Below are 27,500 nucleotides of genomic sequence, written 5' to 3' on the forward strand. Positions count from 1 at the left end.
AGAACAGAAACTGAACAAGTTGTGAGAAAGAAGTCTAGGAGACTCGCATACTGCCCGTCAGTGTCGGGCACACGGGTGGGTACTTGGACAATCTGAGTGAGGTCATAAGCAATGGAGAAATCATGACAGAACCTCCTCTCATCATCGGTCTTGTTTGAGTGGGTTAACCATTTCACATTGTGAACATTGAAATCTCCACATACGTGAATGTTAGCTGAAGGGACTAACAGTTTTTTTTCCCATTCCAGTTTTAAAGTTTGAAAGTCTATATACTTCCACACACACACACACACACACACACACACACACACACACACACACACACACACACACACACACATATATATATGTATGAGAGAGGGAGAGAGAGAGAGAGAGAGAGAGAGAGAGAGAGAGAGAGAGAGAGAGAGAGAGAGAGACACACACACACACACACACACATATATATAGACTTTCAAACTTTAAAACTGGAATGGATATATATATATATATATATATATATATATATATATATATATATATATATATATATATATTGAATATATTTACATTTTTGCTATATGAAAAATGTTTGAGAAGTCTACAATCTTTTTAAATATCGACGTCCCATAGTGTGACATCAGAATCTGTATTTGTTAAAAAATAATTAACTTGCATGATTTTTGCTTTTCAATTTAAGATGAGCTTTGTCCTTACTTTGACTTTTGCATTTATTCTTCAGAGTTATGTACGAGTTGTCCGAAAGAGATGCTGTATAATGATGATTTAGTAGTTGCCTGTAACACAATGCAAGGTGACAATGTCCAATTGTTAAGTTAAAAACTTGGAAGAATGCTATGGAAAGTAAAGGCGTAAGAATAACTCTTACCAAGACTGAAATGAAAATAAATTCATTGGCAATCTTTCAGAGCGAGGAAATTCCTCAATTCGGTTTGGGGAAAGGAAATCGCTGCAACTTATGTTTTAATATTATTTGTAAACGCAGTGGATTTACTGATAAGTTGAGAGATGATAACCAGTTTATATTCAAGAGATGTACGATAATGGAAGTAAAAAAGAACTCAGACGTGGATAAAGTATATTTTTATGCAAAAGAATTTTTGTTATATCGGTAATACCATTGAGAAACAAAGAAGGGCAGATACTAGTTTCATTACAAGAAATAGGAGTGGCTGGATTAAGTTTAGAAACATTTGCTAATACTAACAGGAGAATGTGACCACTCTCACTCAAATGAAGAATCAATCAGGCATGTGTACAAAATGTGTTACATATGGAAGAAGAAAAGTTGAGGACACGCGTTGCATGAAGAGAAATGGTATAAGAAATTATATGATAGATGTGTAAGGCTTAGATTTAATGGCTATAGACGAGGATTAAATCTGAACAGTATAGGAAGATATGTGTGCAGAAGAGGAGACGTTGATGGTGTGACCAGGTTGAAAGAGTGGATGAGGGTTCTTCGGTTAGTCGAAGTAGAATAGTTGTGATAGAAAGGCCAGGTCACAGGGGAAGGACAAGAAAAATGTGGGAGGAAGTGATATGGATGAACTTACGAGAAATAAAGATTTGGCCAGAGATAGGTTAGTTTGGATTTCTTAAAACTGTCCAACGTTAGCCAACATGCGAAACGAACGTTAAACCGAAAACGACGACGACGACGATGACAACGACAATGATGAATACTCATCTTCATTTGCGTATTGGTTTCAATAGAATTATTTCGTTGTGCTTTGTTATTTAATTTAAGATTTAGCTAGCATCTTAATGTCTAATTTTCCAATTTCTTGTTTTAAGCATGCCTTAAAAAAAAATGGTGGACTGCTTGCTGAAATATGTAGCGTAGTGAAGGGAGACTACTTTAAATTCATCAACAGTTACATCTGCATAATTATGTTAATAATATATTAGATAGAAAATTTAGCACAAAATGCACGTTTAGTTTTTATAGGCAACAGCCAAGTACTATGGTTCCGCAGCGTTTATAAGAAGGAGAAAACATTACTTGTCATATGCACCCTCAAAAGAATCCAAAACTGTAATTGATGGAAAAATTGAAGAGAGAGAGAGGGGGGGCTGTTCAGAGCTTTATTGGAAGGGCAGAGAGAGTATCGGAATCCCTTATTATCACTCAGATTCCAATGAAAGTCAACAGTCATTATCACGTTGAGAACTCAATAATAAATGACTGTTGTGATAACGCAAAGTGATATGCAACAAATACTAAAAGATGCGAAGAGTATGAGAATCAGACTATGTATGGCACATTTGTGTCATATTTGGGCTAGTGAATCTCTATCCCATTTGAAGATTTTTAATAAAGTGCAGAAACATTTGATTAGTCCACCCCCCCCCCTTTTTTTAGTGCAATCTCTCTTTCAAAGACGTGATGTTGCTAGTCGTTTCTATAAAAACTATTGCGGCATATGTTCTTTAGAATTATCTAATCTGTTGCCTACTTTTTTGTTCCAGCTCGTTTGACTTCTTGGTCTAGTGGTCTTCATCAAGTTATTGTTTTGATACCGCATTGTAATACAGGTTCCTATTCCAGTAACTTCTTTCGAATGTTAAACCGAAAACGACGACAACGACGACGACGACGACGACGACGACGATGATGATGATGATGATGATTACCTATTTTCATCGAACGCTGAGAAACATATTTTCCTGCTCTTTGACTGTTTTCCTACTACCTATAATCTTTGTCTTTTCGAGGCTGGGGTCATTAGACGTCTCCTCTTTTTTTTGATAATCATATTTCATTCTTGGTAACGCCTTACATCAAATGGATTCACGCCTTGTCTGGGACGATTTCCAGTAAAAAAAAATCCGGGGAGATTTGTTGTTGCCCAGAAACCAGGGAACACCACGTGCTCTTGCGATAATAATGATTCGTGTGAAAACTAATAATTAATTTAATAAATAATTACTTATATATATATATATATATATATATATATATATATATATATATATATATATATATATATAGTAATTTATAAAATATATATGGCGATTAAGCTACACTGAATATTCGGCATTTCATCCACTCTAGGATTTGTCAGGCTTATGCGCGAATTCTGTGGTTGTTTATCGTTTTTATATGGTCCTCTTCTGTTGAGGATTTTAGTTAGCCAATCAGCTTTCTAGTATCCTACGTATTGAGCACTTTTGAAGTAAATACTTAAAGTTTACGCATAAATCTATACTTTCGTATATTAATTTTATGTGAGTAAATGAAGTAGTATATATATATATATATATATATATATATATATATATATATATATATATATATATATATATATATATATATATATATATATTTTCTTTTTTTTTTTCAGAACGATCCATCAAGAATGTTGCATGAGGAAGCCAAATCAAGCAGCCAGGTGGAAAAGGCGTGTGAGAGCTTGTCTGTTACAGTGGAAAATTACAAAAGTGCTCTCAACGAGGTAAGCCACGCACCTGATAACAACTAAAGCAAACAAAAATTATGTCACGTTGAAAAGAAACATGTGTGCATATCTTAAAAAGTACATTATTTTCATTTGTTGTTCGTCAAATGATTCCGTCATTTTATGTATAAGGCTAGAGTACTTGTCTATGCTGGATTTCTCAAAGTTTATTTCAACTCAATTTAACTGAAGAAAATATGGTTAGCTACTTACGTTCACAACTTAAGCTGCTTACGTTCATAATAAATCCTTTTTCTACATTTCTCTATTTAACAAGAACAATTACATTTATAATATTAAGAGCAAATGTCTATTTGTATGCCTAGCTAAAACTTGAAAAAGACCAAAAAAATACCCACAAAGTTAATAATTCTTTAAATCCACATAACACTAGATGTATAATATTTAAAATAAGATTCATTATTGGAGGTGGGGGTGTTCAATGGCCATTTATATCATTTAATGTTATCAAGACTTACATACAGAGTTATTGCCCTTACGTCGACGAGTTATATGTGTGTGTCCAGAGATAGGGGTGAGTTGGGCAAAGAAGGAAGAGAAGGTGGGGAGGGTGAGGATGGGAATGAATGAGATAGAAGTTATGCTGAGTAGCTCTGCTAGTATGTTTATTGTTTATAAATCAGATTAAACGTTTTATTTATTTAATTTATTTGTATTATATCTGACACATTGAGGACAGAATATCGCAAAGGAAAGAACGTGAATACACGTTAAGAATTGTTATGTATTGATTTCGTGTTTTCATTTACGATTCTGTCGACCAACTGAGTAACCTTTTGCTGCTTTCCAAGTTTTAGAATAATGTCTTGTTTCCTGCACATCTCACTTATGTCTTCTATCATTTTTTAACAATGAGTCATCACTAGGGCTGTGACAACAGAATATTCTTTTCATTCTTTTGACTCTCGGGTATATATCCGACACAGTTAGACACGCTTAATCAACCGAGAACCACATCCGTCTATATAAAAACATCTAAGATATTGACGGATATATATATTCAAGAGTCAAAACAATGAAAAGAATATGCTGTTGTCACAGCCCTAGTTATCAAGGCTAAAACCCACTCGAAACTAAGTATTAATGAAATGCATATATTATCAGTTTTCTGTTGAATGATGACGAATATTATGAGAAGATTAAAGTTAACAAAACTTGATTAGTTATGAGGACGGTTTATATCAAGTGTTTGTTAAGGTTCAGTTTGAAGACGACCATCTGCAGGGAGTACGTTAATGGAAATGCGTTTCATATATAGCTTATTGGGAAGAAACTCTGTTCATGAAAATTCCGCTTGATTTTAGGAGCACAGAGGAAGGAAGAAACTTCTTTGTAGTTGCGGTAGTTTGACGAATTTTTTAATTTTTAATTTTTATTAATGAGTCACCATTTGTCAAAACTAAACACCACAAGAATAAATATTAATGAGATCGATAAATTAACAGTTCAATGAGGAGAAGACTGAAAATACCATCCACTAAAAACAACAACCGATCCAGAAAGCAGCAATTGTCTCCCATTTGTCAAAAACATCACTGTTTTTGACAAAAGGGAGATAATTGCTGTTTTTTGGATCGGTTGAAATTTGAGGACTACATAATAAAATAGGAGAAAATTACGAGCATGCTGTAAGTAGGTCACGAAAGTAAAATAAGGAACCAGAGATTGAAGCTGAGTTCGGTATCATTAGTGGAAATAACGCTAGAACAGAAAAAGGCTGACCACCTTCATTTTTGTGAGAATTGGTGAAGGTTTAGAACTTTTTTTCATGTGGACGACAAGTGTAATATCGGAGATTACATATTTCTATGCCTAGGTTTTTAAAACTTCTTTACGTGCCCATTTTTTTGATATTAGTTTTTGTTGTGGTCCCATAAGGTTATGGAATAAAGACACAACTCAGTGGAAACAAAATGTATTGAACAGAAAAATATATGCTCAACAAATAATGAGCATGGTGATACGTCAGTCTGACATATACCCACACTCTTTGTTGTCAGTATTTTTTTATGAAAATTCGTGTTTAGTGAAGAAAGTTGAGTTAGTAATTACAAAACCTAGAAATGTGCATAACGTGTGCCTAATTTGTGTGCTAACGCTGAGAAACATACTTTCCTGCTCTTTATAATAAGCGAAAGAGTTTATTATTATCCGTAGGGTGGACACATCACAACAGTTTTGATTTCAATGATTGTAGCAAACAAACAGTTGAGTGACGTCATCTATAATCTATAATATAAATCTTACCTGTCTGTTTAAATGTATGTATGTATGTGTCAGGTCATGTCATATGCTACTGGTACCATGTAACCCAGTACTACCTGCCTCATGGTCGGGTCACCGGCGACTAAACTGGTTCCCCCACCAGACTTGTTTGGTGAAAAGGGTGGCTAGTCTCACTGAAGGATTAAAAAAAAAGACCTTCCAAAGGGCAAATGAATCCTTTTTCGGGGTCAATGGCCAACTAGCACCGTGTGTGTTTGTGTGTATGTATGCGTGTGTTGGGGTGGAGAGGGCTCCTGTAAGCCGTAGTGAAGGCAACCTTTCTAGGAGAAGCAAATCTCTGATTTAAAAAACCATAAAGCGGGAGACCAGTACCCGCATTGAGCTAGTCTGCAGTTTAACTTGTTGCTGGCTATCTTGCTCTTGCTTGTTGCTGGATCTCAACATTTTGAACCGAGAGAGAGACTTAGCTGTCATACAAAACTAAGACTCTGTAACATCATCTGTGTATAGATACTCCCTCAGGCATTTGTCTATAAAAATGGTCCTGTGGCAATGGAAAATTTGTGACGTGTGGAGGCTTGAAATGCTGGAAGCATGTAATAATTGATCTCAATGACCGTCTTCAGTGTCATGCCTGCTTGAGCATGTGAATTCACCGGTAGGACTAAAAAGAAAAAAAAAAGAGAGTCATTTTTGGGCTCATGGACTTTAAGTGTCTGAGGGAGTGGCACTCGTCTGACAAGACGTTGCAATCATTATGTATGTATGCATATCTACCTCAAACTTTCGACAGAGGCGACAGATTTTAACGAAATCAGTATCATTAATTCCTTCATCCTCAACTGGGCAGTTTTCGACAAGGAGGGATCAATTTTTGCGAGCCATTTTTGCAAGTCATCGTATCGGTTGGATTGACTTTGTTTAATTTTAATGTTTCGAACTTCTGGTCGCGTCATTGAGTAGTGGTAAGAAATCAGGTTTTCTTTTTCTGCCTTCGTGTCATGGGTTCGAGCCTGCTTGCCTACTACCACTTTATTTATTTACTTTTTTTTTTTTGTTCAACACACACCTCCTAACACCCAGGCAATGCCGGGCACCCAGGCTAGTTCAATATAAAAATTTGCTCAGATAAGTTTTCGATGAATGTCCCAGTTTGCTGCCATGGAAGCATTTGTCCTTTGTAATAGGGCATAATGACATTGCATGTGTCTTGCCCTCAAAGGAAAATCACATTTATTCATGGTTGATATTTTCAAAGAGTTAAATGTTTCATGCAATAAAGAGGGGAGCATTATAGGTTACAAAGTCTCTGAAGTTACTGCAACCGAGTGTATCGTAATTTTCTGAATTTCATTTCTACTAAATTTAATACATTTGCCTGATCACAGGCATGTTGCAATGTGAAGTTATTATGGTCGATTATTCTTTTTCAAATCTTTGTTGAGTGTAACGTGTCTAAAAAGGAATTTTGTATAACAAAAAATGAGCAACTCTTACTTAATTTTATAGGTTGATCCTCTTTAGCCAACCTTCATTTGAAGGCGTCTAATGATAAAGTCGTAAATAATATACAAAATAACATCGATAAAAATACAAGTCACTCCTAGACTCTTCAATATATTTAACATTAGTTTCCTGCAATTCAACCATGTTCGATACAAATAAGCTTCAGTCTATACCCTGACTTGTCTACCAAGTTTAAGTCATGAATGTGTGGAACGGCCCCTGGTCTTTAGTTGGGCCATTTTTTGAAGGCAATAGCGTCTTCAGGTATTACTAAAAATTATACCAATAATTAATATGGTTTGGATATAAAAGTTATGTTAAAAGAATGAAAAAAATGAAAGATATATGCATATTAAAATGGAAATAATTGAAATATTGAGAGTCACAAATTAGTAAGTACTAAGTTTTGTAAATGAAAAATAGAGAAAAACGAAATTTTATAACAAAGCAATTTTATATTTATAATTTTATAAACATATAAAGTTATTTTCAGTATTTTTTATGAAAATTCATGTTGAGTGAAAAAAGGTGAGTTAATAATTACAAAGCCTAAAAATGTATACATCAGTATGTTCATATTTTGAATATGTATGTGTGTAAATAATATAATTAGGGTTTGAAACAACTTCACTGGTTGAAAATACTTTGAGTAAACACATTCCTGTGAAAAATAATTTGCTTTTAGAAGCATAGCTGAAAGTGAATCCAAACGAAGTAGAGAAAAAAACAAGGTAACAATTAGAACATTTGCTTTTTAGCGTTTATTGGAATTGATTTACAATTTAGTCACTACAAATGTCAAACAGAGCTTGTTTTATCGACATTCAGAGATATGCGGTGATATTTGGTGATCCTTCCAAACAGTAGAACCTCACAGTCATCGGAGCTTGAACACCCAAATTTTATCTTTGGGTTTTTATCAGAGGTAAAGTCTAATATAACAAGCTTCAGATTATGCTTTAACTAAAGAGAGTCATCACAGCCCAAACCAGAGCTACTGACAATTTTGTATGTTGTATCTAAGTACAGGTATTATTGAATGACAGCAAAATAACCAATGGAACTGATGGGAATTCCTGACTGAAACTTGGTGGACAAATCAGGATATAGAGCGAAATTTATTTGCACCAAATAAGAAAGGATTGTGAATTTTATTAACGTCTCCATGGATAGATGGTATATTTTCTTAAAGTCACCAGGTATTTATGTTCAATGGAAAATATTCACAAATCTGTTCTGAGATCTATTTAATGTGATGAAACATCTGGTTAATCTATAAACTGTCGAAACTAAGTTTTCTAGTGATGATACTTTACGTTTGACATCAGAGGATTTGAAGTTCTACCCAAGGAGGCAGTAGTGCGGCAAACTTTATTGGTCAATCTCTCAGGCGTGTACTATAAGGAGGAAGCAAAGAAAAATAAGGATAGAGCAACATCTCTTCCATATGGAAAATAGAAGACATTATTTGCAGCAGCAAGCAAGTCATCTTGCAGGTTTGTCAGTATCAATTTGTAAAAATAGCAGGCCAACTAACTCACGAGTTGGATGGAAAACGTAAGTATAGACGTAGATTGTAGATATTATGCATCAAAGTCTGTACATAATTATTTCACAAATCATGTGTTACGACATAAAATAAATCATTTGACCAAATTGTAGAAAAACAATCTCTCTTATTCATAGTCAGCTAATAATAAAGTGTTCGAATGAGCTTCAATCTATGGTCCCCCCTCGCAAAACTTTCACAAGAAACACTCGTCTAGCTGTAAACACTATCAATAATTACTCCCACTCTTTATCTGTGCCTAAACCTAAACGTAGATTCCATGAACAAAGCTTTTTTATTAGAACTGCACGCCTGTGGAATTGTCTTCCGTTTTCCTGCTTTCCGGCTGACTACAATATGGTTGTCTTCAAGTCTAACGTAAATAAGTTCTTGATGAACCGTTCCATATAAGTTATCAAATTTAACAAATTTTCATTACTAATGATTATTATATTGTCCAATTTCTACTGTACACTCTTTAACCCTTATCCTTATCTTGGCCTTGATAATGTGTTGATACCTATGAAAAAAAAAAAAAGAAGAAAATGTCCAATGTGAACAAGTTCTAATTGAATCGTCCCCCTAAGTAATCTAAGTTACAAAATTCCCACTGTTTACTATGATAAAATCACAATGACTAATGTATACCTATTAACCCTTATCCTTGAGTGGCCTCTGGGCCTTGATAAGTGGTGACACCCATGTAAAAAAAAAAAAAAAAAAAAAAAAAATATCAGATCAAACTCCAAAATCTCCTTAATATGGCAAATATTAAATATGCCAGAATGTAAAACAAACGTTAAACGATTTCACTGGTTGTAAATACTTTGAGTAAACACATGCCTGTGAAAAATAATTTGTAAGGTGTTATATGCTTGAGGATGATGACAGTAATTATGATGACAATGATAATGATAATGATGATTACATCAATAATAATGATGATGATGACGATGACAATGATGATATGGATGATGATGATGATGATGATGATGATGATGACGACATCAATAATGATGCCAATGATAATGATGATTATGATGATGATAATGATAACAATGATGACGATAAAAATGATAATGGCGATGATATCGATGATGATCATCATGATGATGATGAGGTTAAGTATATCAAACTTATGCACAGAGTTTACAAAGCTTGTGCATCAGGATTGGTCTGTGTGAAACCCTCTTCATTGGTCACAGCTATTTTGTAACTTGCGAAATTTCAGGTTTTTACTCCAGACACTGAATGCAACAAGGTTAAATGGTTGCATATGAAATTAGGAAACGTTTGACACAAAAACCACAGAAGAATGGCACAAAGGCAACGTTGCAACTCCCACTCCATTGATTTGCGGTTCTGTGCTTGATATGTCTTTGCTTGTTACATGCGCAGGTAAAGACAATCAGAGAACGATAGATCCTACAACATAGTCACGATCATGACAAGCAGGTTTAATTTAGAGGGATGATTATGATGATGATGATGATGATGATGATGATGATGATGATGATGATGATGATGATTGCGTCTAAATGTGATAATCCTATTTATAGATATGTCAGTTGATTGCATAAACAAGTGTTAGCTGTTAGGTTACAGGCTCAATTCTCTCCACTAATTGGTCTTCTATGCTAAATAGCTAGACTGATTTTCCCAACATAAGGTAAATTATATACTTCAAAAGCCCTTTGATGACAACTGTCATTAGTCTCATTTCTATTTGTTCATCATCTATCAATCATCTCAAGGTAGAGAGCATGCAGAAAAAGTGGGATGGAACTAACAAGGTCTTGTACTTTTTGTAGCTGAACAACCAAGTCCATTTTCTTCATCCATCCAACTACATCACCTTCTCCACTAAACGGCGATATCATATCTTTGTTTAATCTCACAATCTCACTATCTTCTTTTCGTGCCGAAATAACTTGTAATCAATTGACTGTCCAAAAAAAAAAAAAAAAAAAATGGGGTTACAATAGGAATCCGAACTTCAAATAGAATTTCTGTTCAAATGCTGGCATAATTTATACATCTCTAACACTAACACTTTCTGTCTTTCTTTAAAAACTCACCGCCTGTTCTTTATTTAAGTCAGTTTGTTGCCAGACATGCAAATCACTTTACTCACGTCAATGCCAACTATAAAAATCTACCCTGTGAAGTTTTTCCTTTTTGTTATACTTGTTGGTGTACACTCATGACATGCAAAACACAACATTCACTTTTCAGCTGGTAAGTTTTCATTTCTATTCTCACAGTAAGTAACATTTGATCGCCTTTTATATTTTAAACCACAACAGAAAAAGGAAAAAAAAGAAACGAAATAGAAAAAACGGAAGGAATAAATGAAAAAATAAAAGAAAAAAATGAAAAAAATAAATGAAAAAACGAAAAAAATAAAAAAACTAAAAAAATGAAAAAAAAATGAAAAAAAATGAAAAAAAAAATGAAAAAAAAATGAAAGAAAAAAAAAATGAAATAGTTACAATATGTGCACAATTTGTGTAAAATCGTAAAAAAACAAAAACAAAAACAAAAATACAAACCCACAAAAAACTATTATCAATATTTATTTTTATTGATTTTATTTTTATTGATTTTATTTTTATTGATTTTATATTTTATTGATTTACTCTTTACAATTTAATTATAAGTTAATAACAATTTAATTATAAGTTAATAACAATTTAATTATAAGTTAATAACAATTTAATTATAAGTTAATAACAATTTAATTATAAGTTAATAACAATTTAATTATAAGTTAATAACAATTTAATTATAAGTGAATAACAATTTAATTATAAGTTAATAACAATTTAATTATAAGTTAATTACAATTTAATTATAAGTTAATAACAATTTAATTATAAGTTAATAACAATTTAATTATAAGTTAATAACAATTTAATTATAAGTTAATAACAATTTAATTATAAGTTAATAACAATTTAATTATAAGTTAATAACAATTTAATGATAAGTTAATAACAATTTAATTATAAGTTAATAACAATTTAATTATAAGTTAATAACAATTGAATTATAAGTTAATAACAATTTAATTATAAGTTAATAACAATTTAATTATAAGTTAATAACAATTTAATTATAAGTTAATAACAATTGAATTATAAGTTAATAACAATTTAATTATAAGTTAATAACAATTTAATTATAAGTTAATAACAATTTAATTATAAGTTAATAACAATTTATGGTTTACTATTCCAATACTCCATCTTGCCATGTTTTTCATTGGTGGAAATCTATTGACAAACGTGCAAAGGGAGATAAACCAAAAAGCTTGTTTTAATATTTTCCATAACATCAAATCCAATTATGATGTTTTTCTTTTTCATTGAATGATTATTTGATGTGAAAAATACATTTTTATTTTTGGTTTTTAAAAGATCAATTTGCTTTCAGTCTATAAAAATCGATAAGTTAGTGTTGCTTTGCAATTCAAATTCATCAAAATGCTGAGGATGAATTTTACACTTTTTGGAAATGAAAGAAAAAACCCTGACATATATTAGTGATTAGACTAATTGATATATTCTCTAAATTAAAAGTGCATCTTTTAAAGGATCAGCTCAACCTGACTCTCCATCACAGCCTCCAAGTGGAACCTGAACCTGGAAGACACCATTTTTATGATATCCTTTGAAAGATGCTTCAACACTAGTGATGCAGATTGATGCTTTTGTCGAGCATCATTCCTACATTTTGCATGAATCAGATGATTATTGTTGGCATTCGTTTCCTCGATATCTTTCTTATTAGAATTATTTCAAGAAAGACATTGGAGAGACCGCGTGAAGGTTGCCAACATTCCTATGTAACAAACTGGATTTGAACTTAGCACACTCAGATTGTCAGCCTGTACTGTTAACCACTTAGCCACTGTTATCTTCCGGGTGATGCAAGCGGTTGGTATCTTTCGTTGTTGTAACTAGTTGTAATTAGGCAAGTTAGGAGAGAAGCAGATGTTAGGATTGGTGAAGTGAAAATTTTCACACAGCCACTGCTGGATTTTTAGAGAGCTGAGTTCTGCTGCTACATGCATAGTTTTCCTGCAGTCACCACCAGCGTTTGATAACAACTTAATATAACCATTTGGATTGAGTTTGAGTCTTTGTTTAAAACTGAGAGACAGCATGCTGTTACCTTTGCTGAAAACGCACATAAAGGCCATCATTGTTTGGTGAAAGTTGGCCTCACGACGCACAGTATTTTGTGTGAACTGTAGGCAAGCCACTTGTAATTCTGCATATATAGTCATGACTCATGATCAAATTGTACTTATAATCAAGTTTTGCTTATCACTGAGTTTTAGCAATGATCAAATTTTTATCCGTGATCGATTTTTAACAAATATGTTTTTAAAATTTTATTTCAGCTGATTTATTTCAAAGAAAACGTTTTTAAAGAATACTTGCCAAAAGAACCTTTAACAGAAATGGAGAAAATTACGTCCAGACTTTTTCAAAGGTAAACATTTATTCGATTTGCCGCCATTAAAATTAAAAGCAAAGAAGCGGCAAACGTCCTTTTACTTTTGCACGACCTAAAAAGCTACACCTTTAAATTTGTTTCTTACAAATGGCGTTTGTCCCTATACAAAAAATAAAAAATCTGTATGGTGTACGCACCCGTGACAAAAAGAAAATATTGTATACCAAAAAATCATGTAAATTGATCAAGTAGTTTCATTTTTAAATAAGAAAACCCTATTTTATAACTAAACTGCAAGAACAATCTCACGACGTCATCTTGAAAATAGTCTGAAGAAAGAGGGAAGATAACTCCAAATAATTCAAACTAGCCAGATTTTGAAAAGCTATTCTTAAAATGGGGAGGAGAGCATTGGAAAAACTCACTTAAAATGATTTTCTTTATAATTTATGTGATATTTGGTGTACAATATTTTGTTTCCGTCACAGATACGTACATCATACAGTTCTTGATTTTTGTTTTGTAATATAGAATGAATTCGGGATAAGGACCAAATGAACTGTTAATGACTAAACTATTTTGTCAATTAAACAATAAAAAAAAACTATAAAACTAATAACTGTCGTGTTCGCTTCTTGTGAGTTGGATGACAACAAACACTGCTAAAGAAAGTACATTCTACAACTGTATAATTAACAGTTTGTATGGTTCCGGCCAATTGTAAGACTTGTGTCCATTATTCAAGTGGCAGAATTACTATCCTCATTATATACTCATCAATGTGTGTGTTGTCACGTATGTTTAAATGTACGTGCTGTTCTTCTTATGGCACCAAATAATGACATGTTCATACTACAGGGTAGAACGATAAAACAGTCGGCTTAGATGACATGATTCCATTTCCGTTTGATGAAAACTGGTTTTCTTTTTTTTATTTTTTATTGCAGACCATCTACTAGTTGGCCAGTTGTGTACAAATCCCAAGAGCGATAGGAGCATCCTATCATGTCTGAAACTGATACAATGTTCATTAAGCGAGATCCAAGATGTACCACTATGCAACTCATGCTCTCTACCGATCAAAATTAGGACAACAGGACCATTGCCAGCACCCTAAAAATGCATCGCTGGATTACCACAAATAAGAGAGATGCGCCCACAATGATGAAAACAAAGTTTCCGGATACGGTTATGGTCTTTGGTGTGGTTCCAAGTAAGGGCCAAATCATGTCACCTCACATCTTCGAAGTCGGCTTGAAAGTCAACACCAAAATGTACCTGGATGTGCTGATCCCCTGGTGCAATCAGGTGGCCGCTGACAAACCCTGGGTGTGGCAGCAGAACTTGGCACCGGCCCACAAGACCAAAGAGACCCAGGCTTGGCTTCAGAAGGAGCGCTACGACTTTGTACCCTTTTCTCTCTGGCCCCCTCTCCTCCCCCGAGCTGAAAACGCTGGACTACTTTGTTTGGTCATACGTCGAAAACATCGCAAACATGACCTCCCACAATACCCAAGCCAGCCTGATTACTGCCATCTGCCGAGTATTTGCCGAGCTCTCGCCGGCGCCTTTGGAAAATACATGCTCCCAGTTCCAGACCCGTATCGAGGCGGTGATTGAGGCTGAAAAAAAAAAAAGTATCATCGACTTTCTATGACTTCTTAGAATTAATTCAAACCCTATCCAGCATGATGCCGTTCGAAGAACTCAAGTCGACATGTATAAAAGCAAAAGTTTCAACTCATAAATGAATAATAATTGACTTCAGTTTTGTAGAAAATAAATGTGTATTGTTTCAGAGGGGAGGGGGGTCGTCATTTCATTTTCATGTATGTAAGCCACTTGTGTAGACCACCGACGCCACCATCGCCACCGCCGCCACCGTTACTCACGCCACGTGTTCCAGATGCTCAACAGATGTTGTTTCTCACTGAGTAATTACTAGTATTGATGTCTATTTCGCAAGGGATATTACCCCACTTCAAGTCATAACAATCCCATCTATCCCCACCCACCAAAGCCTAATCTCTGCAGGGCATCAAATACCACCGAAGATAAATTATATTAGAAAAATAAATAAATAAAACAATGTGACCGATGAGTCACCCATTGAACTCGGGTTAAATTGTTTGAATCTCTCTCTTTCTTTCTCTCTCTCTCTCTCTCTCTCTCTCTCTCTCTCTCTCTCTCTCTATTATATTGACTGATTTCAATCTTTAATCTATCTATACTTGTATGTGTTATCTCTATCTTCCTCTATGTTTATATCAACATATCTTTTGAAAATCTTTTTATCATCTTATAACAACTCAACGAATTTACATATATTTCCAGAAAATCTACATAAGAAACATTAGATAGTTTATTATGAAAAAGAGTTTAAAACACAGACATAAATGATGGAATTCATCGGCTGGAGAAAGTATGTTCATTGGTCACTCCACAATCTCCCTCTCTCTCTCTCTCTCTCTCTCTCTCTCTCTCTCTCTCTCTCTCTCTCTCTCTCTCTTTCTCTCTCTCTCTCTCATATATGTGTGTGTGAGAGATACTATTGACGTTCCCCCCAAGTGTTGTGAAGTGGGATAGAAAGAAAAAGAAAAACATGTATAACAAAAGACAAGAAGAAATAAGTTTATCGGAAACACAAAAGTATAGGAAATGAGGTTGGTGGAAAAACACTGGATAGGAAGTTGTTCACCAAGGAAGACAAAAGTAAGCTGAGGTGGTCAAGGAGTGGCGATGATTGGGATAAAGAAGGTCAACATATTTTATTGTATTTATTTGATTTCCCACCAAAGCAAATTAGGCACAAGGCCGTTATTTTATTATATTAAATAATATTAATTGTTAAATAATATTAAATATTATGATATTTTAGAGTTGCTTTGGGGGATGGCAATTGATTTTGCAATAGTTTTAAGATAGTTGGGAAAGGTTAGAGAAGGTTAACGACGGTGATAGTTGGGGACAGCTGCAAGTTTTACATAGTTGAACTCAGGTTGCTGCTTGGACAATATCGGGAGAGCTTTAAGAGATCGGAGAGGTTGTATAGCAGAATGAGATGAGTTCATGGCAACTTTCAAACCCGGACTCAACAGTAGATGTGAATGTGGACATTAGCATGTAGAAACTCAATGGTGTCTAACACACACACACACACACACACACACACACACACACACACACACACACACACACACACACACACACACACACACACACACACCGAGTGCAACGGATATTTGTAGAATGTGCCAGAGTTTGCATTTTATTTTATTTTTTTATGCTTATGAACCCATGCGCGCTATCTCGACAGCTGCTAATGTGATAGACAATGACACGAGCAGAAGAAAAGTTGAAGAAAAAGAAATCCATGACACACAAGTTCACATGGTACACATGGTTTCATATTTATATACAGTAGTGTCCAAAACTAAGGGACACAATTTTAAAACCTAATATTTGTTAGAAATAACAACTGTGAAAAGATGAAATTTTGACAACTAGTAGTCGTTATCATCCATAATAACATACTAAAATTTGAATCATTTGCAAAGGATAAAAAAAAAGAATTATAACAATTATTTATTTATTTTCAAAATAGGAACGTCCAAAAGTAAGGGACAAAATTGAGAAAAACAATGTAAACAGCATGCTATATTCAAATTTTTTGAATTCCTCTAAAGAATAATCTTACTTAGTCATTTGTAAATGATGCATCAGCTGGCACCATGGCGAAACGTCAAAAACTTGATTACTCTGTGAGACAAGCTGTTGTGAAGCTATACAAGTAAAAGCACACAATTAGAGAGATTTCAGAGAAAATGAAATGTTCCAAGAGTGTTGTAGGCAGGGTTGTTAAATCCTACAATGATACTAGCAAAATAGTGCTTTTAAAACCGGCAGATACCGCAAAACTTCGGCAAGAGAAGATCGAATAATGCAGCGTATGTCATTAAAGGACAGTTTTAAGTCTTGCACAGAAATTAAAGGGTTATGAATAGTACCTCATGTGGCAATGTGTCAAGACAGACTGTTTCTAGACGACTGCAAGAAATAGGGCTGTTTAATCGAACCCTAGGGAAGAAGCCACTTGTTATTTAGAAGAAGAAGAAGAAGAAGAAGAAGAAGAAGAAGAAGAAGAAGAAGAAGAAGAAGAGATTAGAGTTTGCAAACAGGTATGTAATTTGGACATATGAAAATTGGGCAAAAGTATTTTTCAGTGATGAAAGCAAGTTTAATTTATTTGGAAATGATGGAAAAAAACAATGTAAAGAGACTATTGGTGAAAGATTAAGTGCAAAATGTACTAAGAAAACTGTCAAGTTTGAGAGCGGAAGCGTCATGGTATTTGGAATGTTTTCTAGCCATGGTACAACGCCTCTTGTTTGGTTACAAACTCGTGTAAAGGCGCAGATCTATAAAAACATTGTTCAAGGTCATGTTGTGCCAATCATACAGAATTCACGTTTCGATAGGGCTACCTTTATGCAAGATAATTCCCATGTCACAAGGCAAAGGTGTTAATGAGTTACCGTAGCGAGCAAGATTTCGAAATTATGGATTGGCCACCGCAAAGTCCTGGCTTAAATCCAATAGAAAATCTTTGGAAGACCGTAAGAGTGAAAGTTATGGAAAGAAATCCCACTAACACAGAGGATTTGTGGGTGAAGCTTCAAGAAGAATGGTTTAAAATTAGTATCAGGGATTGTCAAGAACTGATTCATTCTTGTAGTTGAAGATGTGTAGCTGTCATTGAGAACGAGGGCTCATTTACTAAATATTGATTGTACATGTATTTTTATTGTTTTTTTTGGCGGTTTACATTGTTTTTCTCAATTTTGTCCTTACTTTTGGACGTTCCTATTTTGAAAATAAATAAATAATTATAATTCTTTTTCTATCCTTTGCAAATTATTCAAATTTTATTATGTTATTATGGATGATAACGACTACCAGTTGTTTAAATTTCAGCTTTTCACAGTTGTTATTTCTAACAAATATTAGGTTTTAAAATTTTGTCCCTTAGTTTTGGACGCTACTGTATAAAAGCCACTTTGTGTGTGTGTGAGAGAGAGAGAGAGAGGGAGAGAGAGAGAGAGAGAAAGAGAGATCGTTTCTTATGGACTCTAAAAATTTCACGCATATGTACCTTATGTGCCTGGGAGTGTTCTTAGACAGGTTTTGTATTGAAATACTTCCGATAAGTATCAAAAATCGATAATCAAAGAAATCCCATTACAAGAAGAACAGTCCAATTTTGACCAAAGTTAACACTTTTATACAGCCTTACATCACACATGTATTTGAGAAGTTTTATCACCACACAAACAGAAGGGGCCGGTGCATAAAATCAACAATTTTTTTGATAAGATAGGAATGCTTTAAAAATGTATGTTTCTGTTTATAACACAATTGAATCATTGCACTTGACTTTTGCATTTTTAATTTGATTACAAGTCATATAAAAATAATTTCATAAAATCAACAGTTGGTTCTCTAAAAGTGTAACCTAGATTACAAGGAATTGTGGACTGAGTCACTGCAGTGCATCGTTGTGGGTTCATGTCTAAATAATCGATTGATTTGATAGAAGAATGGATGATTTCACTGATTTCGATGACACTAAAAATATTGGAAGTGTGAAACATTTGTTGATTCTCATTCAATCCCAAGCAATGTCGGTTATCCCTGCTAGTATATATATATATATATATATATATATATATATATATATATATATATATATATATATATATATATATATTAGATGACATGTGAATAACTTTGTACATTAAATATAAAAGGAAAAGATTTGATTCATTGAAGATGATCAATGTTTTAAGCAGAATCAATAGAAAAAAATACTCACTTTTTGACAAAGGATTTCATAATACATCGTGATGTTATAATAGGTACTTTCTGACTCCTCCTCTTTCTCTTTCTCTCTCTTTTCTTTTTCTCTCTCTCACGTTCCCTCTTTTCTTTTTCTCTCTTCTCTTTCTCTCCTTTCTCTCTCATCCTCTGTTTCTCCTTTCCCACAGGCTTGCACCGTTATTTTTTAATAATTTATATTATTTCATACCTCTTCCATCTTCTCTTATTAAAGCAAATCAAAATAATCTCATTGGCAAAAATTACCAAGGTGCAACAAGCCATGTAACTTTTTCTAAAGAAACGCGCACTACAAATCCACTGAAACATAGTCATGTCATCCTCAGACCCAGCATTCACTTGCATGTTAACTCGATAGTAAGAATTTTGCAAAACTTACTGTATTCAGTCCATACATGTGAGATAGAACCTTATTCACATACCATACAGATGCAGATCAAATCGCCTTGATGAGCCCAAATTTTTTAATTTCTGCAAACCATTCACAGAGAGCTCAGTACGGAACTTGCCTTTAATTGAACAAGATGTACGAGGATATCTTTAACATTTTCAATAGTGATTAATCTCCTTTGCAATCCACTTCCTGTAAACCTAATCATGATAATCAATACACAAATCTTTACCTCAACCTTATCATTAAAGGAGTCGCTGATCAGAATCTTACTACTAGAATTGGTGCACATAGATTAACCAAGATGCACATTTCACTCATCAACGACATGTTTTGTCATTATCCACCGGTGCACAAAGTGATGTCGAACGCCTTTTTTTTTTCAGGTTAAAAGCAGAATTAATTTTGTGTTTTCTTCAAATATTTTTGCTACAATTGCTTCACAACGACGACTGTTTCTGTTATGCCACACCAAGCTTTTCTATCACCCTTTCCGCTATCTTCATGACTTGATCAAACAGTTTCGTGATAGTTGCTGCTTTTCAATGAATCACCCTTTCTCTTGTATAAATCAACAACAAAATTATTCTCTCAGGCAGAAGGAATTTTACCATTTTTGATTAGCATGTTCACAAGATCAGCCACTAAAGTATATGTAGTCACTTGTTGATGCATTGATGTAGTAAGCAGACAAAAGCTGTATTGCCATAACAAATGACACCTTAGCTGAGCGCCCATCCTTCAAACCCCTCGGCTTAACATTCACAAGTAACATGAATTGGAACAAATACATTGAGGGATGTAGGAATTCGTATTGTTTGGAACACTTCCGCTGTTGCATTTTGGGAGTTGCCTTGAACGTTTCCTACCTTTTTTTTTATACGCATGCATAATGCGCATTGTTTTATTTAAAAAGGTGCAGCAAGATCAGTTTTTCCAGTTTGAATGTGAAAGGACGTCTTACATTCGTCTCTAATTCAAGGGAGCTTTTGCTGCTTTATCCTTGCAGAAAGCATTCTCAAAATCTCTTTCAGTGGATGAATCCCATTGTGGCTGGGGAATTTGTAAAAGAAATTACAGATTCGTCCCAATTCTATCATGGACTTTATAAGAACCTTTCAATCAATACGGCGATACAAATAATTGCCATTCTCTCAAATTCTTGATTTGCCTCAGTCAAGAAGGATAGGTCTGGAAAATACAATTAACAGCTCTGAGGGCACGCAAGGCACATCACTAATGCAACTACAGATTAAATTGTAAGTATTCGGGCTTTGCAAATTTTGTATCTTCAAGGGTCTTTCATTTTTGGGGATTTTCTTTACAAAACATTGTCAAGGATGCCAAAAGTGGGCTCCCTCTACTGCACTAGAAAATTACTCACACCAGAGAGTATCCTATATCCTTAGAAAGCCACAATATCCTTAGAAAGCCACAATGCATGGAGTATTGTCGCCACATCTGGGCTGGTGTATCTACCACTAGTCTCTCTCTTGAAAACAAGGTTTAAAAAAGAATCTTAAATCTGCACTATTGACCAATCGCTATCAATTTGTCCTATCGATGCAATGTTGTATCTCTTTGCATGTTTTACAAGTACTTTAATAGAATGTGTTCTGATGAACACATAACACTTGTGCCCCCCCTCGATGTACATACTCCCAACTAACTTGACAAGCAGAAAAATTCCACCTCTTCACTGTTGAGGTCTCTATATGCTGGAAAGCTATTTACTCTAATAGTTTGCTCCCTCAGAAAGCTAGACTTTGGATTTCCCTTCTCATTTCCTGTTCTGCTGACTATGCTAACCTGCAGAAGTTTAAAGTTATCTTATCTAATCGCTGCACACCAATTGTAGAAACAGAGTTCAAGTCAATGACTCCATTACCAATGAGTTTGAACAGTTTCAGTCCGAGAGTTGAAACTGTTTGATCCAGTCATGAAAGTGGTAGATAGATAGACGAATATAAATAGACAAATACATTCGTAGAAGTATTGTAGCTTAGTTTTATGCATCGCTATAGCACAACAGACGCAATATTCATTCTGAGACCGAGAAAAATATCTCTGCAAGAACAATTTGCAATTGTTTACCTGGAAAAGGCATTTGACCATGTCCCTCAGACCGTGATCTGATCAGCAATGAAAAGATTTGGTGTTGATGGTTGTATTGCGTATCTTGTCATAAACTTTCCTCATAGATCATTAAATTTTATTCATTCGATTCATCAATCATGTGGCAACAATCTAATTCTTGATGAGAAATTCCACCTGTCGCTTTGTCTGTTATGCTTAAGTTTGAAATCGCATTTTTGTCACTAAATATTCTGATTATGAATAGCTGTTCATGTTTTCTCTTTCCAGTGTTTCTGATTTTGAAGAACCATTAAATGAACTCGTTAATTATATCCAGGTTTCATCCTCGAAGGATGATAAAACTATGGCTCTACATAAATATTCTGATTATGAATAGCTGTTCATGTTTTCTCTTTCCAGTGTTTCTGACTTTGAAGAACCATTAAATGAACTCGTTAATTATATCCAGGTTTCATCCTCGAAGGATGATAAAACTATGGCTCTACATAAATATTCTGATTATGAATAGCTGTTCATGTTTTCTCTTTCCAGTGTTTCTGACTTTGAAGAACCATTAAATGAACTCGTTAATTATATCCAGGTTTCATCCTCGAAGGATGATAAAACTATGGCTCTACATAAACTGCAGGATTCCTATGACAAGAAATGCCGACAACTGGATATTGCATTGCGCCAATTAGCCCGCTGTTCTACACAGGTAAGAATTTTCTTAATATCCTGCAATCGTAAAAAAGAAAAGCTAAATGCATTACGATAAGACGACTAAGCAGGAGTTGTCTCCAACACATACGGAGCCTAGCATTCTCAAAATGGTCACTCATCTGGTACTGGCCAGCCTCATCGTTGCTTAACTTTGGCGTTAATGTAAGCAACAAATACATATATACAGAGCCGGCAAAAAGAAAGTCCGTACTTGTAATTTTTTTCAAAAACTGCAAATTTAAGCTAAATTTAATGTAACTGTTTAAACAACCTATACCTCACTTGATTCGCCTTTTATTCCTCTATAATTTTACCTGCTTATATTTGACTTTTAATTGAAATATTCTAGTGTTCACGTCAATTTAAAACAAATAACTTCAAATTGAGGAGGAAAAAAAAAGTCCGCAGCAAAAAATTTGTTTAAAACCAACTTAAATTATCGCCCCTAAATCAGTTTAAAATACCCACCAACAGGCAACAAAGCATCTCTAATCGTAATTGTTGTTGTTCCAGGTTATACAATGTAACATTTAGTCCATATGCCACGACTTTCTCTTAGTGATCGTCAGGAGCTCATTAATCTCTACTTTTCTGATTTATCCAATCGAAAAATCGTCTGAAGATTGAAATGTGATGTGCAACGGTACGAAAGACTGCAAAAGCACCAAAACACCGGCAGTGTTTGTGATGCCCCTAAATCTGGTCGTACTTAAGTTACTTCTACCAGGGAAGACAATGCTATCATGAAACAGATTTGAAACGGCTCCTCAAATCCAACAACAGTGCAATCTTGTTAAAAAGTGCTCTCTTTCTACTATTAAGAACAGATTAAAGAAATTTAGTTTGCGAGAATATGTTGCAAGACGCAAGCCAATGATTTCTGTAAAGAACAAAAAGCGTCGTCTGGATTTAGTCAGATGCAATGAAGATCATGACTCTTCATATTGGTCAAAAGTGCTTTTTAGCGATGAAAACAAGTTCAATAGGCTAGGCAGTGATGGTAGGCAGTACGTCCGTCAGAGGAAAGACGAAGAATTTAATCCTAGGTGCTCAGTTTCAACGCTGCAAGGTGGTGGAGGTTCAGTTTTGGTGTGGGGAATTATTAGTACCAATGGTCCAGGACCTATAGTTCGCTTGCAAGGTTGAATTAATTCGACCAAGTACATTAATATGTTGAGTGAGCATTTTCTATCCTACTTTGGTCGGAATTTGGATGATAATCCCATCTTCATGCAGGATAATGCTCCCATTCACACAGCTGGCAATGTCAAGAGGTTCCTGGAAGAGCATAATATTCCATGTTTGGATTGACCTGCACAATCTCCAGACTTCAATCCTATCGAAAACGTATGGCATTACATCAAGCAACAGCTACGCAATAGTAAAATTTCAAATTTGGAAGAACTTTGGACAAAAATTAAAGAAAAGTTAAAAGTCAAATATGAACAGGTAAAATTATAAAACAATAAAAGGCCAATCAAAAACAGTTACATTAAATTTAGCTTAAATTTGCAGTTTTTGAAAAAATTACAAGTACGGACTTTCTTTTTGCCATCTGTATATACATATATATATATATATATATATATATATATATATATATATATATATCGCTTCTGAAAAAAGAATTAAGCCTTTATAAAGTTGATTCTTCACTTAATCGTCAAAACAAACGTTCAAAATACATGGAAATTTATAGGACTAAATGAACTTCATTTAGGCTACCGTAGTTTTTACCAAACTATCGTTAAATTTTGGATTTTTTAATTTCACTGTGTGAAATCTATAGAGTGAGATAAAAGATGGAATTATTTAAAATTCAGGTATTTATACATAAATGTGTTATTCATGTAGACAAAAATGGCGGTGAATAATGTTTTTTTGGAAAATTTGCAATTTAAAATTCTATTAAAAATAGTTGAAAAAGTTTTATATCATTCTGCTTTTCATATGAAAAAATTCTTTCTGGAAAAAGGTTGCTAAAAAATATCTTATCTTTCTGGAAAAAAGTTGCTAAAAAAATATCTTATCTTTCTGGAAAAAAAAGTTGCTCAAAAATATCTTATCTTTCTGGAAAAAAGTTGCTCAAAAATATCTTATCTTTCTGGAAAAAAAAGTTGCTCAAAAATATCTTATCTTTCTGGAAAAAAGTTGCTCAAAAATATCTTATCTTTCTGGAAAAAGTTGCTAAAAATATCTTATCTTTCTGGAAAAAAAAGTTGCTCAAAAATATCTTATCTTTCTGGAAAAAAAGTTGCTCAAAAATATCTTATCTTTCTGGAAAAAAGTTGCTCAAAAATATCTGATCTTTCTGGAAAAAAAGTTGCTAAAAATATCTTATCTTTCTGGAAAAAAGTTGCTAAAAAATATTTTATCTTTCTGGAAAAAAGTTGCTCAAAAATATCTTATCTTTCTGGAAAAAAGTTGCTCAAAAATATCTTATCTTTCTGGAAAAAAAGTTGCTCAAGAATAATTGATTTATATAGATTTTAATTTGTTTAAAAAAAAAAAACAACTAACAACTTCGCTTTTCTTCCACCTTTTTGTCCGTGCATAATGTTCACATATAATGACAAATGAAGGACGAAATAAACATCTTTGTCAATTGCTAGACAAAGGAAGACATAACTTCAACAAAAGGAACGAATACCACTCTATGCGGTTAAATATGGTCAATTAGGGAATACACTTGGCCCATCTCTGATGTTGTTGAATGGAAAACTGTAACGAAAATTCTACCATGAACAACAGACCTCGGGGTTGTTTTTGGCAACCTTATTCCTGAATGTTGTTCTCATGTTGGAAAGGTTGAACGCTGATTCAGTCCTTAATTTTTCTTTTGATTTTTAAGTTTTATTTATTGCAGAATATTAACCTCATCTTTTCTTAGTTGTTTCACAACGTTTCGGCCAACTATTCCTCTGGCCTTCATCAGGTAGTAATAATTCACAATAAATAAAAACTATTCCTCTGGCCTTCGTCAAGTGGTAATAGTCCGCAATAAATAAAAATGATAAATAATACTCATCTCAATAATGAATTCCAATTAAATAGCATATGATACAGTTTTGTCTACAAATTAATTATCGATCTTGCCCTTGCTGTGTGCCATCCTGTCTGTTGACTGTTTCTCCTGGCCGCCCATTACAACTCGGTACCTCATGTATCTACATAACTCGTGACGTCATGTATCTACATAACTTGTGACGTCATGTATCTATGTAACTCGGTACGTCATGTATCTACGTAACTTATTACGCCATGTATCTACATAACTCGTGATGTCATGTATCTACGTAACCAAAAATTCTTGCCTGATCTTTTGTCATGTATCTTTGTTTATTAAAACCAAACATTCCAATCTGATATTACTAAACATATTTTTAAACATTTTATTATTTTACACATTTCTGGCTTATTTATTTCTACATTAAATTCCAGTCTTATTTCAAAATATTATTCCGTTATCAGAACACTTTGTTATTTCCATAACATTGTCACCAGTTCAAATGTCGGTCACTCACTTCTCTATCCGAGCGGGGGAGGGGGCTTAAGGTCTGGTGATTGTGAAACCCATTCAACCTTCTTTTTGATGAAAGGAGTATCAAAATGTCCCCATATGAACAGCGATAAAACAAAGACTGTTAAACATTCATAATTGAAACTTGGTGGACAAGTCAGGAAATAAACTGGAGTTAATTTGTACCAACTATTGTTTAGATTGCCGAAACGATTGTGAATGTTATTAATGATTCCATGTCTGGCATTTTTGGTGGTTATCCTGTATTACAAACTACCCACATCCATAATATATAAAATGGATGAAGTTGAGATGATAATTATAATTAAAGTTTTAGTCGATGACTCTATGTTCAAAGCACATAGAGTATTGTGGAGATGCGATTCAAATTATTACCAAAACGCAACTGGTTAAGATATTCTCTCCTCTTCACTTCCAAAAACATAAAGTTTTCACAGGAAAGTGGTACCTCAATATTGTTCAACCAATGAAAATCATTTCAAACCCCAAAATTAACAAATCTGTCAAATTAAGAAAAATTAATGACCTGGTCAACAGAATGAAAGTTCTCCAAAGATCAAAATCAGTGCACCTCAAAGGACACAAGAACATATGCTCACAACTGTGTTCTGGGTTGGGATAGGGAGGCGAAATGAAAACAAACACTTCAAAACTCACATACAAGCTCCATCATCTCGTACACTCATTCAAGAAGAAGAGGTCAGGCTAACAGAAGCAAATTGCCACCCACTCACATGCCCTAACAGAACAAGGACCCCCCCCACACACAGTGACATGTGTATAGTAATCACTAGGGCTAGGACAACAGCATATTCTTTTGATTGTTTTGACTCTCGAGTGTGTATCTGTAGCAGCCGCTACAAACACAGGCAGAAACTACTTCTCACAAATTCAAGATTTGAAATCCATTGCCTCCTGGCTTGTCCAATCACAAGCCAGCACTCAATCATGTGACCGAGTATATAAAAGGCGAAACCTGAAACCATTAATGCTCTTTCGATCTGACCTTGCCGGGCAGCGAACATTAGCCTAGGGCTAGGCTGAACATATGCTCACAACTGTGTTCCCACTACGAGCTTGCTATGGCTCCTTTCAAACTCTCATTTATTTCCACGTGCGGTACCCAAACGAACATTCTTTATCACGCTAAAGAACATACATCAATACAATTCACACTCACGCATGACAATACGTCAATGCACTGAAAACTTTGCCCTTTCTTTCTCTTTTACCAGTTTCCTTTGCCTTGCCGACTACTAGCTTTAAACACGTGCGTGTACAAACACTGAACTATTCTCTTCTTCAACCAGCCGGCATGATATCAAATCTATCTTTAAACACATTGAACACTTTTCTCTCTCTTTCAATCAACTCTCTTACTAATACCAAAGCTACTAACGAAAATAACAAATAAAGTTTGTTTATTAAATGTTAAAATGAGACTTCCTTTCGTTGTCTTCATTTTTAACTAAATAGACGTTGATATCTTATATACTTTTATACAGAGTGATGTGATTCTTGGTTGATTATAACTGTGTCTAACTGTATCAGATATATACTTTAGAGTAAAAACAATAAAAAGAATATTCTGTTGTTATAGTCCTAGTAATCACACATGCATATGCATGTTAACATATATATATATAC

At 34.1% G+C, this 27,500-nt stretch overlaps 2 long non-coding RNA genes across 2 annotated transcripts in view; both read left to right on the forward strand.

Moving 5' to 3' along the window:
• LOC145247217 (uncharacterized) overlaps positions 1 to 21,986 on the forward strand; it is a 47,141-nt gene extending 25,155 nt beyond the window's left edge. Inside the window, exons 2-4 of the long non-coding RNA XR_013863212.1 lie at positions 3,348 to 3,458; positions 13,172 to 13,263; positions 21,878 to 21,986. This is a non-coding gene — a long non-coding RNA (uncharacterized LOC145247217). The remainder of the gene's footprint in view (positions 1 to 3,347; positions 3,459 to 13,171; positions 13,264 to 21,877) is intronic.
• A 159-nt stretch (positions 21,987 to 22,145) lies between these two features.
• The window catches only part of LOC145247259 (uncharacterized), a 20,592-nt gene continuing 15,237 nt past the window's right edge, over positions 22,146 to 27,500 (forward strand). The window contains exon 1 of the long non-coding RNA XR_013863223.1: positions 22,146 to 22,307. This is a non-coding gene — a long non-coding RNA (uncharacterized LOC145247259). The remainder of the gene's footprint in view (positions 22,308 to 27,500) is intronic.

Source organism: Euprymna scolopes, chromosome 25 (assembly GCF_053919585.1).
Source record: "Euprymna scolopes isolate OS-2025 chromosome 25, ASM5391958v1, whole genome shotgun sequence".
Taxonomy (NCBI): Eukaryota; Metazoa; Mollusca; class Cephalopoda; order Sepiida; family Sepiolidae; genus Euprymna; species Euprymna scolopes.